Genomic DNA, 14,883 nt, shown 5'->3' with positions numbered 1-14,883 from the left:
TGGAAATTTATTTGGTCAACATGTTTGTTCCAACCCTCAAAATGTAATGACACAGTTGAAGAAGATTAACGACAACGTTACATTGTCCATGGAAATTGCACTGGTCAACATGTTGGTTCCAACTCTTAAAATGTAATAACACAGTAGAACAGATTAACGACTATGTTGGTTAACATGTGTGTTCCAACTCTCAAAATGTAATGACACACTTTTAGAAGATTAACGACTATGTTACATTGTCCATGGAAATTGGACTTTGTCAACATCTTATTGAAGTTCTTGAAAAACAAACACAGAGATGCCACATTGTGGTGATTAGTCATGCGATAGAGCTTGGTAGCCAGTGTGAGCCATATTAAATTAGAGGCTCGTTCTTAGGTCCTTCAAGAAGGGAGAGATCAATAGTTGATGTACCAATCCAGATATGACAACAAAACTCCATGCATAGGTTAATCGTGCTTTTGTAGAGATAAGGGGTATGTACAGATGTTAAAAGTTTTCTAGCATCGTACAGCGAGCCCACTTTCCTTACATCATCTGCCAGTATCTTATTCTTTGGAGTGAATAATTTGTTTTTTTTAAACTTTGATAACTATTGTATTTTTGTTTAACAAATAGAAATAATAAAGATGCGGGTGTAACTTTACTTGCCTTGTCCGTTATGTGGTACATGCATTGATTGATGATCATTTGAATATCCACAGTAGAACGTGCTTACTTACTGATTGTCAAAAAGAAGTTTAGCATTAATGATGTGGCGGACTATCGCTAGACGGATTAAAAAATTCAAATATTTTGAGAAGAATAGGAGTAGACTAATGGTGTAATAATTTTGAGGGTCAGTTCTTTTTAACAAAGGCAATTTTCCAGCTTTCATGCAAAAAAAATTCAGCAAAACTTTTGTTATATAATTTGGAGAGGATAGGGCCTAGCTCAGTAGTGTATTTATTTATAACTATAACAAAGACAAGATCAGGTCCAAATGCGTTGGATGTGTAAAGTTCTTTTTATATCTCGAACACGGAAAAGTTGATCAGGTTGTCAACTGTAGCTTCAGGGAAATTTGGGAGTGAGTGGCTTGCAGAGTCCAAGGTGGAGTTCAAGCCAAAGCACTGTGCAAGTAGTTCAACCGTATCAGTTGCTGTACGAAGAACATCATTGTAGTTGGATAGAGAGGGAATTGTTGATTGCACATTATTCAAGTTATATATTCTAAGTAATATATATTTTTATTTTGCATTTTCAGCTATATTTTCTAAGTTATATTTTCTAAGTTATATTTTCCAAGTTATATTTTCGAAGTTATATTTTCTAAGTTATATTTTCCAAGTTATATTTTTGAAGTTATATTTTCGAAGTTATATTTTCGAAGTTATATTTTCTAAGTTATATTTTCTAAGTTATATTTTCTAAGTTATATTTTCCAAGTTATACTTTCTAAGTTATATTTTCTAAGTTATATTTTCTAAGTTATATTTTCGAAGTTATATTTTCGAAGTCATATTTTCTAAGTTATATTTTCTAAGTTATATTTTCTAAGTTATATTTTCTAAGTTATATTTTCCAAGTTATATTTTCGAAGTCATATTTTCTAAGTAATATTTTCTAAGTTATATTTTCTAAGTTATATTTTCTAAGCTATATTTTCTAAGTTATATTTTCTAAGTAATATTTTCTAAGTAATATTTTCTAAGTTATATTTTCTAAGTAATATTTTCTAAGTTATATTTTCTAAGTTATATTTTCCAAGTTATATTTTCGAAGTTATATTTTCTAAGTTATATTTTCTAAGTAATATTTTCTAAGTTATATTTTCTAAGTAATATTTTCTAAGTTATATTTTCTAAGTTATATTTTCTAAGTAATATTTTCTAAGTTATATTTTCTAAGTAATATTTTCTAAGTAATATTTTCTAAGTTATATTTTCTAAGTAATATTTTCTAAGTTATATTTTCTAAGTTATATTTTCTAAGTAATATTTTCTAAGTAATATTTTCTAAGTAATATTTTCTAAGTAATATTTTCTAAGTTATATTTTCTAAGTTATATTTTCCAAGTTATATTTTCGAAGTTATATTTTCTAAGTAATATTTTCTAAGTTATATTTTCTAAGTTATATTTTCCAAGTTATATTTTCGAAGTTATATTTTTAAAGTAATATTTTCTAAGTAATATTTTCTAAGTTATATTTTCCAAGTTATATTTTCGAAGTCATATTTTCTAAGTAATATTTTCTAAGTTATATTTTCTAAGTTATATTTTCCAAGTTATATTTTCGAAGTTATATTTTCTAAGTAATATTTTCTAAGTAATATTTTCTAAGTTATATTTTCCAAGTTATATTGTCCAAGTTATATTTTTAAAGTAATATTTTCCAAGTTATATTTTTAAAGTTATATTTTAGAAGTAATATTTTCTAAGCTATATTTTCTTAGTTATATTTTCCAAGTTATATTTTCTAAGTTATATTTTCTAAGTTATATTTTCTAAGTTATATTTTCACAGTTATATTTTCACAGTTATATTTTTGAAGTTATATTTTCTAAGTTATACTTTCGAAGTTATATTTTCTTAGTTATATTTTCCAAGTTATATTTTCTAAGTTATATTTTCTAAGTTATATTTTCACAGTTATATTTTCTAAGCTATATTTTCTAAGTTATACTTTCTAAGTTATATTTTCTAAGTTATATTTTCCAAGTTATATTTTCTAAGTTATATTTTCTAAGTTATATTTTCTAAGTTATATTTTCGAAGTTATATTTTCCAAGTTATATTTTCTAAGTTATATTTTCCAAGTTATATTTGTCTAAGCTATATTTTCTAAGTTATATTTTCCAAGTTATATTTTTAAAGTTATATTTTCTAAGTTATGAGAATAGTTACAAAAGTAAGAACTCCTATTTTTTATTCAAAATCTGAAACGTTGAAGAGCTATGAAGACGGGAGTTATACCATTAAAATGAGCGACCTTTTGCGCTTCAGAATCTTGCTTTCTACATATCCGTCAGTATTCTCAATGCACTTTTACCAGCACTGAACAATGCCTCGATTGTAAAATTCCGGAACGTGCATTGTCACCTACATCTCTGTTATCGACAAACCCATTTCCTAACGGTGTTAATATCAACCCAATCGGCTTTCTAAACGGTCAACAGGCGCTAAGAAATGTTGATCTGTTCAATTTTTATCTGTGTGGAGGTATTCAATGATGCATCTCTGCTTCTGATGCACGTCCATGACAAGAGATACTTTATTAAAATATCACGCCGTTAATATCTACACCAGAAAAATGGAATTTTCAGGTCATGAATGCATAAGTTCAGTCATCATAACAATGCAATTTGCAACCCCTTTTTACACGTTCAGAAAAAATTGAACCAATAAACATTCACTGGTGTTTGTTAAACGTTTATGAAACTGATGCAGTAGATGTCAGCAGATGGGTTCGTCGATTTCCGAGTGGTGACAATATACACTCCGGATGCCCATGCATAGCCAGCATCCCAGAAGATACTGTGTGCTTTGACTAACTTATCCATGCTGATCAGCAGATAAAAGTGAATGAAATGCATGTAGACTTGAATGTGGATGTCAGTGCGCAGGAAACTATGTTGTCATTCCTAGGAAATAGCAAAATCTGGGTTTTTGTTTGCTATCTGTTGTCCGTTATTTAAAAATTAATATTTATCCATGGAACTAACTTTACAATGAATGTTTTTTTGTTTGATTTGAATTATAATTTTCTAAATGTTTCGTCAAATTTGTCAAATAATTATTCAATATTGATTTACTTTTTCAATTGATTTTTCATCGAAATTATTTTAATTTTTCAATTAATTTTCCATTGAATAAACTTCATACTGACAGAAATAATATATTTTTCATTTCATTTTGTGAAAAAAAAAGAAAAACCCACAAGACTTTTGTTTGGGAACTTCTGGCGTTTTCCGTAAACCGCCTGGACGATTCTGAAATCCACAGCCCTTATACTGCATAAGTACCATAAATTCAAATAATGTGAATAAACGATTGGAGAAAAACAGATTTTAAAGAGAATTAAAATTAAATTAAACAATTGGCATGACTTTTAAAGAAAGATGTTTGTTTATTAATTAAATCAACTCACAGTGTATAGATGTCGAATTATCTCTTTATTTTATTCTATTTTGCAGAGATACCTTGTTTTGTTCCATTTGATAATGAGGTCGCAGGTACAGGATCAATAGTGGCAGAAGGCAGTACTTTTAATTACGCTTGTAAGCCCGGCTGCAGTGTCGGGGGAACAGGTAAAAGTAATAGTTTGCTGACTTGCACAGATGGGAATCTAACAATGCCAAATGGTGACATATTCACAGTTCTGAATAAATGCGAAGGTAATCATTTTCTTAATATCAAAGACTACCTGGCTCACGATGAGTTCATTTGCTGCAGAAACTTAGAAACGATAATTAAAGGACACTATAACAAAGCACTAAATGATACCAGTAGAGAACAAATAATAACCAAATACATTAAAATTGACCAATATAGTAACAATAAAAATAACACTAAGGAGAACAAAATATAACCACTAGAAACAGCAATAATTGGAATCCTGATAGCAATCATCCAAATAGAAACAAGAAAGCTAATAATGGATAGAAAAGTTGTGACTGTAGAAATCGTACATTTTTTCCACTATAAAATAAATGCCTTACGAAAAACATTGTTTAGCAAGTCACAATAATTGCCACAGACCAAAACAACAAGAAGTACTATATAGGTGAAATTTCTGTACATTTTTAAACCAGACATTACAACCATAAAAAGTGCATTCAATAATAAAAAATTGCTGCATAAAAGCAACATTAGTGACCCATTACTGGGAGCTTCAAGAAAGCAAACACTCACCAATATTTGAATAGAAAATAGTATGATAGGCCAGTATATGTAGAAATTTAAACAAGCTATGCCGATTATATCTGAATGATAAATTAGAAATTCTAAGGCCACCAAAACCTATTAAAATACAGAAGTAAAATAGCAAACAATTGTATATACAAAATAAACTTAAGAATGTATTCATAAGAAAAAAAATAATCATGAAATAAACAGGTAAACTAAACCAACACCTAAAATAGAAATAGAAAACATACACCAAGCACATTGATATAAAAATGACGTCACCTTTTAATTCACACATTCACAAAAAAGAGTGGGTCACTCTTGCATAAAACAGAACAAAAGATAGGAAGTAAAAGTTAGCAGAAATTGTTTTGGAGAAAAGCATTGAGATTAGATAATGAAAACATGAATTTCTAGAATGGACTAACAATGAATCCGATTTTTTAGCTATCTTGACTAAACACCATTTGTATATAAAACATTATATGTATTATTTGGATTAATGGATTACTGTTCTCAGCTTGACTGTCATTTTCCAAACGTTCTGGCCAATATAACCTCCGATCTTCTTTAGATATATCTTGTAAAACTCAGGAATCTTTCTGTTGAACTCAAGAATATGCTCGGAATCTCGAATAGAACCCTTTACAACTACGACCGGGTAAAAGTCCTAAGCAATTCACGGTGAATATCACTCATACTGAGGATAGAAGCAACGTTCAGTGTCAGAACAGAATTTTACCAAATACTTTATCTGTTATGGGGAAAGTTCAAGTATGAAGTTTGGGAGTTTTAAACATATTTTAGTTTTTAGGTGTACAACCTTACTAGTTATTACTATACATGGCTATTTTTTATAGATTATACATACATATATATACATATATATATGTATGTATGTATGTATATATTTATATATATGTATGTATATATGTATATAGAGAAAATAAAAAGGAACAAACCGTATTATGTGTTCATCAACGTTTCGTCTTTTTTTTCGAGACTTCCTCTGGATGAATCAAATAAAGACGAAACGTTGATGAACACATAATACGGTTTGTTCCTTTTTATTTTCTCTATTTTGTCGGAATACTATTTCCATTATTTTCATCATATATATGTATATATATGCATATATATATTAACTTTTTTCTATTATTTATTATGAGACAAAGTAAAAATCATAGTCAGAAGAACAACGAAGTGTAAGACGACTCAAAGAAACAGCACATATGTTTGGCTATGATCACGTAGTATAGAATTGAATACAATATAGAAACCATTAATCTCTTCTCTTCTTCTCTTCTATATAAATAAAATAAACTCATTTTCCCGTGTGACTTTGACCTTAATAGAATTAAGAATCTAGACAGTTTATGCAGATGTACTATGCACAAATTGCATCACAATATCAGAGCTGTGTTATAGGCATATTAACTATCCACTAACTCGCAGATAGGAGCTTCCTATATTATATCTGGCGAGAGGTCACTGCCAAAACCGGTAGTAAAGTCATCTCTCTCTAAAAAATGCATACTTCCACCGTCACTCATTTACACCGTCTATGATCATTCACAGGAGACAAATAAGGACGAACGCCAGTTTCGGTTTTCATAAAAACTGGACAGTAATTTAGGTGAAACGCACCACGCTAACTTTTACGTTGGTTAAAAATAAAAACAAACACAAACCAACAACTTTACATTTTCTTACAGTGCATTAAAACTTATGATACTTCAATTCCGCTTTATTTCGCATTCTTCACCAATTACAACATCGTTTTCTTTGCTTTGGGGGTAATGTCATGTATCTTCCCTCTGTTTTTCGTTTTCCCGGTCTTTCCCTTTCTCAAATTTATTTCTTCTCCCTTTCCGTGTTTCCTCTTTTTTTTCGGCAAGTTTACCATCGTTTCTTTTCATTTTTATTTATTTATTTATTTTATTTTTATAAACTTTCCTCTTTTTCTGTTTCTACGAACTTTACATTTTGTTTATTTATTTCTTCTCTCTTTCCGTTTTTCCTCTTCCTTCGGCATGTTTAACATCGTTTCTTTCTTTGTAATACAGCCGGATTTTTTTTAACACTAAAAAAACAAAATAAAATAAATTACATGGATTCATTCCTTCTTCCGTTTATTTGCACTTTGTTCACTGTCCTTCCAATCTCTTTTATTTCATTTTTTTTTTATAAAAACATATCATTCATCATTTCCACTACGTTTGGCTTTGTTCGATGCCTATCTCCCGAATTTCATCGTTTATTTCTTTTTTTTAATTTGTTTATTTCTTTTCTTTTTTCAAGTTTTCCCTTAGAAGCGGCACTAGGAACCCATTTTTTTCATTCTTCTTTCTTTTTACCTTCTTTTTTTCAATTATATTTCAATTATATTTCAAATATAATTAGTTTTCTGAAACTATTTCAAAGATAATTAGTTTTCTGGAACTACTTAAAATATTATTAGTTTTCTTGAACTATTTCAAATATAATTAGTTTTCTGGAACTATTTCAAAGATAATTATTTTCTGGAACTATTTCAAAGGTAATTAATTTTCTGGAACTATTTCAAAGGTAATTAATTTTCTGGAACTATTTCAAAGATAATTAGTAAAGTCATGTCTTAAGATATTAAATTAAACAAAAAAATGTTTTTCTTTAATGCTTAATTATCCTAAAAGAAACGAGCTTAGTAACAGGAACCTATCACTGCTTTATAAAAACAAACAAAAAGGTGATGTGCAGATTTTCTATGGCAGCTGAAAATATCAAAACTTCAATTTTATTTATAAATTCGTTAATTACTGTATTTTTTAAGATTATAAAAATATCCATTAAGGTAATCTCATGTTGTTGTAATAAGAAGGAAAAGCTGATTTACTTGGAATATGTTTTTACTTGTTTTACATGATTGATCAATTTATTCTTAAACGTGTAACAATAAATTAAATTAATCCTTTTTAAACCAAAAGTAAACGTGTATTTTAAGTGTGAAAAATTAAGTTAAAACCATTGATTATAAGAATACTGTATTCATTGAAAAAACAAAAAGCTGAAACAATTATTTATTGATAATTAAATAGAATACGGCGGATAAGAGGCAAATCCTTTCTGTTTTATTTTTGTTGTTTTTATTTTTTTAATTTTTACAATGTTACCCAACTGGAGCATTGTCCCGGTGGAAACGCCACTGACTTGATTTGAAAAGTGCTAGCCTCTCCCGACAGAATCTTTTCCTGAATTCCCTTAAAACCTCAAATTTTTGTTGACTGTCCAGTAAGAACCCAGTGCATGTAGATCATGCCCATGCTGTCAAAAACGGTTTTGGGTGATTTGCTCTGTCTTGGCTTCTTGGATCTGGTAGAGCCAACATACCTCCACTGGGAACTCGGTTTCTGGGTCATAACAGTAGATACAACTTTCATCGCAGGTCACCAGAGCATCAAGAACTGTAGGATCTGAATTAATCAGCTCGACTATCTCCCTGTTGTCCTGACAACGTCTTTCTCCCTGATCTTCTCTGAGCACTCTTGGACAAACTTTATGCAAATCTTCTACATCTTCAGTTCCTTGCAAATAATTGTGTGTACAGTTCCCACACTGACATCAACCTTTGCACTTATTGTCTCTAAAGACACACGACGGTCTTTATGCATGAAATTCTTTATTTGGCCAATCAAATCTGCTGTTCTAACTTCCTTACGCCTCCCACATCTCTTATCATCCCTAACAGATTCTCTACCTTCCTGGAATCTCTTATGCCGTTCAAAAACAAATGCTCGATTCATGCAAGATGGTCCAAAAGCAGACTGAAGAATCCCATACGTTTCTATGGCATTTTTTAAAGGTTAAAATAGAATTTTAGTGAATGTCGTTCTTCTAAAGTGTCCTCACGTCCAGTTTGCACTTTGGAAATTCACCAACTGTGACAATTAGTCTTTAGTAAGGTGCATCCCAATTCCTGTTGTAGGTGTTTATTTGAACTTGAAATAATAAAAATTGGTCAGTCAGCTGATAATATGTATAGCAATAAGATACTAAATTTTCAGAGTCCATGACAATTTTAAATACCCGTACAAAGTGTCTGGAAACTTATTAAAGGCATCTTGTGAAGAGGATGTGAAACGCAGCTATCTTTACATCATATTCTGTTTGGCCGTCCTAAATTAACCAATGCTACAATGAACTGATCCCTTTTTAAATTATTTATACTTTATAATCGTCGCTTTTCCTGTATTTTACAGACTGATGTTCACAAAAATTAACTATAAAATTTAGTTAAAAGTACCACATGCCATTACGCATTACTTTGATTAACATAATTTACATATTAACGGTCGACTAGATTGAACACATACTTTGTTAGCGTCATCAAGAAAAATATTGCGACAATATTTTTCCCGGTAATGGTCACAAAGTGGGTGTTCAATTCAGTAGAACATGAAAACTGATCCCCAATGATAAAAGTCATGAAAAACTTATTTTTTTCATCTGAAAGTTAAATTTGTTATTGAGTAGATTAATGTGAAAGACGAAAAAAAAATGTAAATTGTGAGATTTCCGGGGGTGGGGGTATTTACATAAACGTCCGCCGAATCTCTTAATAAAAAAGAGTTATAGTAGCCCCTTACACAAAACTGGCACCGAGCCTAATTTGGAGTTATTAGGGAAAAAAATATTATTTTGCACTTTCGAAATCATAAAAATTATTTCTTTTTATATAAAATACATTTTCACACTCTAAGCCTGAATTACGTCCAGATAAATTATCATTTTTATTTATTTTCATTCAATTTGTATTTGACTACATTTACACCATTTTTCTCCCTTCCTTTGTCTGTGAAATAATTTATGTCGCTAAAGTACAACTTCTCCTTTACTACATTGCCTATGGATATGCTTATTTGTCATACATTGGCTTTTTTAACTGTTTTTTAATATACTTGTTTTTTATTTAGTTCTTTTTTCAGGACTTCTTTTCCACAATGCTCAGACATTAGCTTTTTTTTAGGTACGTTTTTTATTTTACCTTACCGCCAACTACATTATTTCCTTTAAACTGGCGACTTCTAAAGGTTTTAGACTATGCAGAATAAGACATTCTATTTTAACTAGTAGACAACTAATTTTCGAGATATAATAAAATGCATTATTCACTGTAATTCATTGTTCTACGCACGTGCGATAAATGTGTACTTCTCTCCGCATGACACAGCCACCCACCCCCAATTTTATTTTTGGTTTATACTCTTTGCGAGTAGATATGCTGATAACACATATCAAGGTTGAACTTGGGGCAAATACTTGCACAGTCCCCCGTTATAAAATGGGGTGTCTAATCTGAAAACCGTGTTTAACATGTCGAGGTTGGTTATGTCTATTCCATACGACGTTCTTAACATAAGGCGGTTAAGGGTGTCTAATCGGAAAACCGTTCTTAACATTAGGACGTTAGGGATTGGCCACCAACAAAACCGTAGTTTAATTTTTTTGTAAGGAGAGGGCATGCTTCAAACGCCGGTAAATGGGTCTTGTTAGTTTAAATCTATTTTGTAGTCAAACTTTATCATTATTTTCATGGCAAGTGCTCGTTTAAGCTCCAATCTATGGTCAACCTTGGCCTAACTTTCACGAAAAACACTCGTCTAGCTGAAACCACTATCAATAATTTCCCCAATCTTTATCTGTGCTTAAACCTAAACGTAGATTTCATGAACAAAGCTTCTTTCTTAGAACTGCACGTCTGTAGTACTCTGTTCCGTATTCCTGTTTTTCAACTGACTACAATATGGTTGTCTTTGTGAACAAATTCTTGATGAGCCATACCGTTAAGTTATCCAATTTACCAAATTTCCACTACTAATGATGGCTAACATGTTTCCCTTAACCACTGTAAACTTATTAACCTGTAGTACTTACAAACAAAACAAACGCCCACGTGTTTGTGCCTTGTGTAGGCATGCGCGACAACAAAACTTGGGTTTTTATAAGCGGAAGTCTCGAGGTTGTCAGGAATCTCTGGGCGCATGTGCAAGAGGTATAAAAGGCAGGTCGAGTGAGAAGGTTGTTGTTGCTGTTGTCATTGGACGTTACAGTGACGCGTGCGTTAGCAGGTGATTAAGAGGCTGTTTTATTTGTGTCAAGTCACGCACCTCGGTGAAGGTGAAGGTCATAAGCTATTTCGGCTATTTCGTTTTGTCTCTTTTCCTGGACAACTATGGCTGGGGCAAAGTTTGATTTAAAACTGATACCCAAATTCGACGGATCCACTTCTATTGTCGACTGGGGCGAAAGGGTTGAGCTGACCTGCAACCTCTGTGAAGTAAAGGGGTGCATACCGTGATTCCCCTGAGATTGGCTGGAGGCGCCCTAAGTGTATATCAGCAACTTAGTGCCATGGAGAAGGCTGATGTTACCTGTATAAAAAATGCTTTATACAAGGCATTTGCCATGCACGGCTTACAAAACATTTGCCTCTAGAAAGCTCATGCCAGGAGAAACCATGGACGTCTTCTTCGTGGAGCTGAAGAAACTTGCATTTCTATTTGGTAATGAAGTGTCAGAGCAAACACTGGTGTATGCGTTTGTGGCCGGCCTTCCCACCCATGTTAAGCAACTGTTGAGGGCTTCCACCAGCATATCTGTAACACCCATGGAACATTTGTTAGAACGCGCTCAAGCCATTATCAGAGATGAGGAGGACCTGACGAAACCGGTTGTAATGATGGCGGGCAGCCAAGACTAATGCTGAAAAGAGTCCTAGTTTGAGGCCCACGAGCAATGGGAGATGTTTCTGCTGCGGCCAGCGAGGCCATTTCGCAAGAAGTTGTACTAACAAGGGGCGAGGGCGCCCGAGCTATTTCCAATGTTGTAGTTATGGACATTTACCCCAAAATTGTGCGGGAAACGCATCAGGGGGCAGGATGGCAGCGCCGCCCTGTTCCCCAGACAAGATTTAATTGAGGCGCAACCGACCAATGTGTATGTGGACCAAGTGCCTTGTTCCGCTCTTCTCGACTCCGGGTGCTCACACGCCATCATGAGTGCCAAGTTGTGTCGAAACTGGACAAAGCAGAACATCAAAGTAACCACAATAGGTGGCAATACGCAAGCTTGCTATGGAGCCGGAACTGTCAAAGTCCACACAGAATCTGGTGTGGCCGCAGACATTAATGTGCTGGTGATACGAGGGGATTTGCTGGGATTCGATGTACTGTTGGGAGATGATGCTATTAAGGCACTGGGGGGAGTTGTTATCGAAAGAGATGGGACTGTGCAATTTTTGGAAACCCTAGTGTGAGCTGCAGTTTACATTGCTCGGCCTGATTTTGAGGTGGACTACAACCCTCACCAAAAAGCATGGCCTGCATCGTGGAAGTGGACAGAAGGAAGGGCGCAACCGAACTCAAGAATAGCATTGCAGAGTACTCGATACCCGACAAGGCCCGTAATGAATACGAGAAGGAACTTGAGGCATGGATCCAGGATGGATGGCTGATCCCCTACCCCAACAAGCTGGGACCACCCAAGGGTCTGATTCCCTTAATGGCGGTAGTCCAGCATAACAAATCAAAAGTTCGTCCGGTGCTGGACTATCATGACCTCAATAGATACATTGAGACGTACACTGCCGATACTGACGTGTGCGCCAGCAAGCTGAGAGAATGACGCCAGAAGAGCTCCAATGTGTCTATAGTAGACTTGCGGAAGGCTTATTTGCAGGTGCGAGTGGATGAGACATTGTGGCCGTTCCAGACAATGTGGTTCCGGGTCAGAGATAGAAGTAATTAACCAGTAATCATTATCACAATTTCAACTACTAAATGGATGTTTCTCCCCTCTCTCTCCGCCCGGCAGGCCTACTATGTCAATTTTTTATCTTTTTCTCCTCGCTGCTATTTATTTATTTTTACTGGTGGAGATTAATCAATACTCTCTCTACTTGTTTTGACATTCCGATAGCCGTTCTTACCATGGCAAGTTGGGGGGTGTCTATTCTGAAAGCCGTTTGTAACATGAGGAGGTTAGGGGCTGGACAACAACAACAACAACAACAACCGTACTTGAACTTTTTCGGGAGAGGGCACACTTCCACCTAGCAACACTGCATGATTATTAAAGAGTGCTCAATGGAGAACAGAGCTGTATATAGTCTGTTTATTATACAAACATTATTGGTTACATATGTGCATACCTGTCTCAGACAAGTTTTACACACCAAAAAGGGAGCTATATTGAAACGAGTGTCAAGATTACATTCGTATTTTATAAAATATATTTGGGTGTGCTTTACGCTTTGAAAGAAAGTAGGGGGTATACTTCATGAATGTGAGCAGTAGACGTTTTGGAGGGAGGAGTGGTGAAGGAAGGGAGTAGGGTGAAAAAAGAGAGGGGGAGTACCATCCCGCGTGATCAAGGGAAGTTCACATTTATTTATTTATTTTAATTTAAATAAATAACTTAAAAACAAGAAACAAGTGGAGGGATGAAAAAACAAGAAATAAAATAAATAAATAAATGAATAGAGCTCATCAATAAAATAGATGGGGCAATAAAGTCACCATCAGAAAAGAAACAACAACCATAAAGACTTGAGATAGTGAAGTAACAGCGATTTGAGTATAATATTACTTCAGATCAAAGCAGAAACTTAGGCCAATAAACAACCACCAAGTTAAAAAAAATACCTTCCGCTGCAACAGCTAGACCGCAGCATAGATCGTACTTCCACCTTCGCCCCACGTCATATCCTCTTCCTTCACAACTAATGATGGGACGATCCCAATATTTTCCCGATTCCGATACAATTACCGATTCGGATTTTTTTATAAATTTCTAAATATTTTACTATAAAGTTGTTATTTTGATGCGATTACTTTTTTCTCAAACTTAAAAAGACACTAGTAAGGGTGGATGTACAGATTTTAGTCTTACTAGAAGTTAAAAAAATTCACCTCTGTAGTCTCTACCAAATTAGTCAGGCAATTGCTGGTCTAAATATTTGAAATTTTACATAAAGGGTATTCAGAGAAAGGACAAGCTTTTTAATCGGTTTAGATCAAAAATTTGAACTGCCAAGGGGTCATAGTTTAAAAAAATATATATTTGTGGTGTTTGGCAAACTACTCAGCCAATTTGGGGTCTAAACCTTTGAAATTTATACATAAGTGGTATTCAGACATGCGGCAAGCATTTTAATCAGTTTTGGGGCGAAAATTTCGCAGCATAAAGGTCAAAGTTTAAAGAGTTGACCTTTAAAGATTCTACTAAAGTTTTCCGCCAATTTTATGTCTAAATGAGTAAAACTTTGTATTTTGATTTGAGACCAAAATAATAAATGTTAAGGGGTCAAAATTGTGGTAAAAGTTAAAAAAATATTACCTCTGCGGTCTCTACGAAATTACTCAGACATTTTGGTCTAAACATTTGAAATCTTACATAAAGTGTATTCACACATAGAGCAAGGCCGAGCTGAACTGCTAGTATATATATATATATATATATATATATATATATATATATATATAAATATATATATATATATATATATATATGTATATATATATATATATATATATATATATATATATATAAGGGAAATGGTCCCAGTGTCTGTGTCTCTTTGTACATATCCCTACTAAATTCCTCTGTCAATTTAAGTCTGCAGACTCGAGATTTGACATAAGGGGTATTGAAATTTGGGAAAATCTTTTTCATCGGTTTTCGGCCAGAAATTTGGCTGTCAAGGGATCAAAATTCAACGATTCGATATTTAAAAACTCCACCAATTTTGGGACTAAACACTTAAAAATTTAGATGTAGGTTACTTGGGCATGAATCAAACGTTTCAATTTGATTTTGAGCCCAAAACAATTAATGTTATGGGGTTAAAAATTGGGGTCAAAGTTTTAAAAAATTGACCTCTCAGCTAATTTTTGTCTAAACATTTGAAATTTTATATAAAGTGTATTTAATCATAAGGCAAGCTTTTTACTCGTTTT

This window comes from Euprymna scolopes, chromosome 41 (genome assembly GCF_053919585.1).
Source record: "Euprymna scolopes isolate OS-2025 chromosome 41, ASM5391958v1, whole genome shotgun sequence".
NCBI lineage: Eukaryota > Metazoa > Mollusca > Cephalopoda > Sepiida > Sepiolidae > Euprymna > Euprymna scolopes.
Note: the sequence above shows the minus strand (reverse complement) of the source record.